The sequence below is a fragment of the Rhineura floridana genome, chromosome 12 (assembly GCF_030035675.1).
Source record: "Rhineura floridana isolate rRhiFlo1 chromosome 12, rRhiFlo1.hap2, whole genome shotgun sequence".
In the NCBI taxonomy this organism is placed as follows: Eukaryota; Metazoa; Chordata; class Lepidosauria; order Squamata; family Rhineuridae; genus Rhineura; species Rhineura floridana.
In genome coordinates, this window is record NC_084491.1 from 17,560,892 (window position 1) to 17,565,624 (window position 4,733).

At 37.9% G+C, this 4,733-nt stretch overlaps 1 non-coding gene across 1 annotated transcript; it reads left to right on the forward strand.

Annotated features, from left to right (window-relative positions):
* The first annotated feature begins 443 nt into the window (after positions 1-443).
* TRNAA-UGC (transfer RNA alanine (anticodon UGC)) lies at positions 444-515 on the forward strand. The gene has a single exon. It is a non-coding gene; the product is annotated as a tRNA-Ala (tRNA).
* The last annotated feature ends 4,218 nt before the right edge of the window (positions 516-4,733 follow it).

The window sequence follows — 4,733 nt, forward strand, 5'->3', positions numbered from 1 at the left end:
CAGCAGTGAATGCCAATCATATTGGCTGGATTGATTTCCATTCCAGACATGGTATTTCTGAGTGAACATTGGCAATTTCCTTACCTGTTTCCATTTCCATTGTAATTCTCCAAAATTCCTAGTGAGAATACCATGGCTGATGCTGGGGGGCAGTTGCAGCAATCCTCTGGCTGTTCCTACTGAACCCTTCAGCTATTCCCCTCTGATGGAGAGGGCAGACCTGTATATGCCATGGGGCCTGTCCTGGACCTCCTATACTAGCCTGCTGCCTCAGGTGCACTGGAGGATATTATCCTATTGCCAGTGTTGAAATAAGATTCAGGTGCCAGTCCAGACAACTCCTCTATGTGGAATGGAGAGGGGGTGCCATCTTGTACTTCTCCTTAAGCAGTAAAAGGTTTCAAGGCTTTCTTCTTCAGATGCAATCTTTGTACTGAAAGGAGGGAGGCATAGCTCAGTGGTAGAGCATCTGCCTTGCATGCAGAAGGCCCCAGGTTCAATCCCTGGCATCTCCAGGTAGAGGTCCTGTCTGAACACCTGGAGAGTTACTGCCAGTCAGTGTAATCAAGACTGAGCTAGATGGATCAATGGCTCTGACTCAGTATAAGGCAGCTTCCTATGTTTCTAATACTGGCTGAGTGAACATTTGCATTCTGAGAACAAAAAAAGAAAAGAAAATAGTCTCTATTTTTGGTGCACATCCTTCCCTAGTGAATCCCTGCCCTGATTTGCCCTGGTATGGCCTTGCTGGGTGTCAGAGGTGGCCATGTTTATTGGTTTTAGGCTGCATTTTAAAATATTTTGGTTCTCGTATTGTTTTGAAACAAACAATTAAATGCAAACCAAACCAAATTTATCACTCATCCCTACCCATCAGTTTTTCCTGCCCCATAAGAATAGGCCCTCCTTTATGTGCTTTAGTCCCCTAATTCCTGTTTTATATGATTTTCCATTGCAGTTCTATTGGTTTTAGGCTGTATTGTACAATTCTAAAATAACATCTTTTTTTTTTTTACAATAATTTTTATTCAAATTTTCATAAAACATACAAAACAAAATCATAAAACATTCAAAGACAAAAAACAAAACAAAAATGATTAAACAAAAAAATAAAATGTTGACTTCCCATTTGTCGCAGATCAAATCAGTTGTAGGTCTACAATATATAACAATCCTGTCTCTTAAATTATATTATAAAATCACTTTCCTCCAGTAGTTATCTTAATTAATCATCAAATCTCATAAACATTACTTTATTCTTTCCACAAAAAGTCAAAGAGAGGTTTCAATTCTTTAAGAAATATATCTATCAATTTTTCTCCAAATAAACATGTCGATTAATCCATCTCGTTAATAATAATAATAATCTTATTGTCATAACCATAGTCCAAATAAACATATCGATTAATCCATCTCATCAAAATCTGTTAGGTCCAATAATTTCAATAGCCATTATTCCATTATCCCTATTAATTCCATCTTCCATCTTCAATAGTCCTGTTAAGTCCAGTAATTTCAGTGTCCAATCTTCCATTATCAGTATTCCATAATAATCTTGCTGTCATAGCCATAGTCATATAATAAGAGTCTGATGGGAATTTCCTCTATCCCAAATATTTTCTTGCCATCAATTCTGAATAAGTTGCTGAAATATTGTTCTAAAGTCATATCTGTGTTCTTCTTTTTTACAAAATGCACTGGCTCATCTCTTGAGAGTTTTTCCATTGTCACATGGCTCCAGTTAATTCCATAGATTTTCTCTATATCAAGCTCCATCACGTCATTCCAGTCCAGAAGATTATCCAAGCCATTGATAACTTTATCTCTAATATCTTCATTAATTTCTTCAGAGATAACGTTAAATTCCAAACAGTAGATTTTATTTCTAATATCCATAAACTCCAGATCTTTTTCCAATTCCACATTTGTTCCAATCTCCAGGGCTTGTATCTTCCCTTTATTTTTTCTTTTCTCATCTCTGATCTCATTCTCCTCTCTCACAGGATCCCCTATTTCTTTAAGCTCCTGCGTCATTTTGCTCAGTTCAATTTTCAGCTCCTTACTGCCCTGTCGCAGGGTTTGTTTCGTTATCTCAATCTCATCCATTATTTTCTGAAACATAATTACTTCCAGATTCTCAGCCACTTTCTTGATTGCCATTTTTAAAACCACGAAAACAAAACAAAACAAAAATAAAGAAGAACCACTTCTTATTTCAGCAACAATTGGGTTAATATTCCAGGCTTGATGACATCACAGTATAAACAGAGCAGCCTGCCTTATCTCTCTATGTTCAAGAACACAAAACAAATTTAGTTCCCAGCATCAAAACAGTTAGTGGCGTCGTGAAGAAGCAGATTCGTCAAAATAAAATAGACCAAAAAGAGAATAGTCCCAGACAATATAATGTTCCTCGGAATAGAAATCCCTCTTCTGTTTATATCTTTAGAATGCACTTCCAGGACAGCTTTTTGCAATAGAAACAGAGATAAGCTGTTAATTTCGTGAATAACAGAGAAGAGTTATAGCTCACCCAGAAGTTCTTTAAAGCTGATTCATTTGACAAATCTCTTTTTGCTGCAACAATTTAAACCAAGTAAAAAAAAGAATAGAAAGAAGGGTGCTTGCCTGTTAGTCCATTTTCTCTTTGAAGAAAAGATAAACGTATCACATTAATCAGATAGAGCTTGTTCGGAAGTCCGTCCGGCATTGTTGGCTGGACCTTTTCTCATAAATTAATGAAATCCAGTCCTCCCAACAAAAACTGACTTCCGGGAAGGGTGACTTCGCTTGTGCCTGCTTTTGAGACGGGCTCCCGCCTCAAAAGAAGCTTATTCAGATATAAATCAGTCAGAACATTTTTTTTTGACTGATGAAATTTCTCCCGGGCAGGGAGAAACGTAGAGATCAACCTTAAAATAACATCTTTTCAATAATCACACCACTTAGAGATTTTTAAAATATTAAGCTGTTTATAAATACTTTTAAATAAATAAATAAAACAAGGGGTGGAACTTGATGGGATGTGTTATGTGTTTCAACCTCAATTCCACTGCACAAGAAGACATGGATATGGAGAAGATGTGATGGTACTGTGTCAAAACCTGTCTTCCAGTTCCTCAGATTTCCTCAGTGATCCCTTTAAAAATATAAAGGCTTCACTTTTCTATTTAAAAGGGGGGGGGAAGAAGTTGGAAGTTTCACTTCAATCAATGCATTGTGTCACTGTGTGCTCTCAATCTATTGACCATTAGGGGCAAGTTGAAAGTCAGTGGAAAGGGCCCCGATTGACTTATCTCCTTGTTACTTCCCTCAAGTTTAAGCATGCCTCTGATTGGTTAGATTGATATTCTCAGAGCTATCATCACATCCAGTTCCTCCTTCTTCTTCCCACAATTCTCTCTCTCCCTACCATCTGAATTCAGCTTGTGTAGATAAATAGGCTTCCCTATCCACGTGTACTTTCTTAATAAAATGAGTTTATTTTGGTTAAGATAAACACCACTGTCTTTTATTATACAGCCACAAGAATGGCTGTATACTATAGCCAGCATGGATTTTTCACATTGAACAATGTTAAATTGAAAATACCCCCATGCCATTATGATGCTTCCCATAAGCTCATTTCAAAACAAAACCTTATAAAACTTATAGTCCTCAACTCAGAAACGCTTGCTTAACAACCCTGTCAATTTTCATGGAGATAAACAAAACAGTCAGAAATAATTGAGAGTTCAAAAAAGAGAGAAAAAAACTCAGAGCCCTTTTGGACTTCTTCCTCTGAGTTGTCATAATCTGTTGAAATTCATTAAAAATCAGCCATGTTCACAGAGTACCTGTAATCCTATTACTGACCTTGCCCCATACTCTGACCTTCATCTTCTGCAGTTTAAAAGTTAAAAAAATGCCTGGCTGATTTTTAATTAATTTAATAAAATTTGCATTGAACTGAATGATAACGTCGGGCATGCTCAGTAAGAACCAACTGTCAGTGTTCTAAAAGCCAGACTCACAGCTGCTTGGCTTGGCTAATCAGGGGGCCACACCCACACCAGACGTTCATGTGAGACAGTCATGGCTTCCTTCAGAGAATCTTGGTAAGTATGGTTTGTGAAGGGTGCTGAGAGGAGACTCCTATCCCCCTGAGAGATCTCCAGTGGCCAGTGTGGTGAGCTGCTCTGATTGAAGCTCTGTGAGGGGAATAGGGCATCTCCTAGCAACTCTCAGCACCCTTCACTAACCACACTTCCCTGTATACTTTCCGAGAAACCATGACTGTCCAAAATGTGGATGTGGCCAGGGACACTTTGCTTTAAATTTGTGTGGGAGGCACATGTTACCAAATGCTCCAAGCTACACAGGAAGTGGATTGGACTGTGAAAGGCCAACTCAAATTGTGTTTGCATTTTGACCAATTTGTACGACAATACAATATCTCAGAGAGGAGGTCAGGTCTCCTGCTCCCCTGGTGTATTCACTATAGCTGCCCAATTCCCCTGCTTTTTAAAGTTTGATAGAAATATCTGTTGGCTATAGGTACATTCTTAAACTGCAAAGTTTTTTGCGTATTAGTGAATAGACTTATCTGTTTACATAAGAAGCATAGTTTACCTGCCTCTTCTCTTTCACTACACTTCGTAAACTTTCACTACATTCTCCACCCCATCTCCACAATATTACCTTCTTTCATATTCCCATTCTTTGCTGAATACATGATGCATTTGCTATCAATA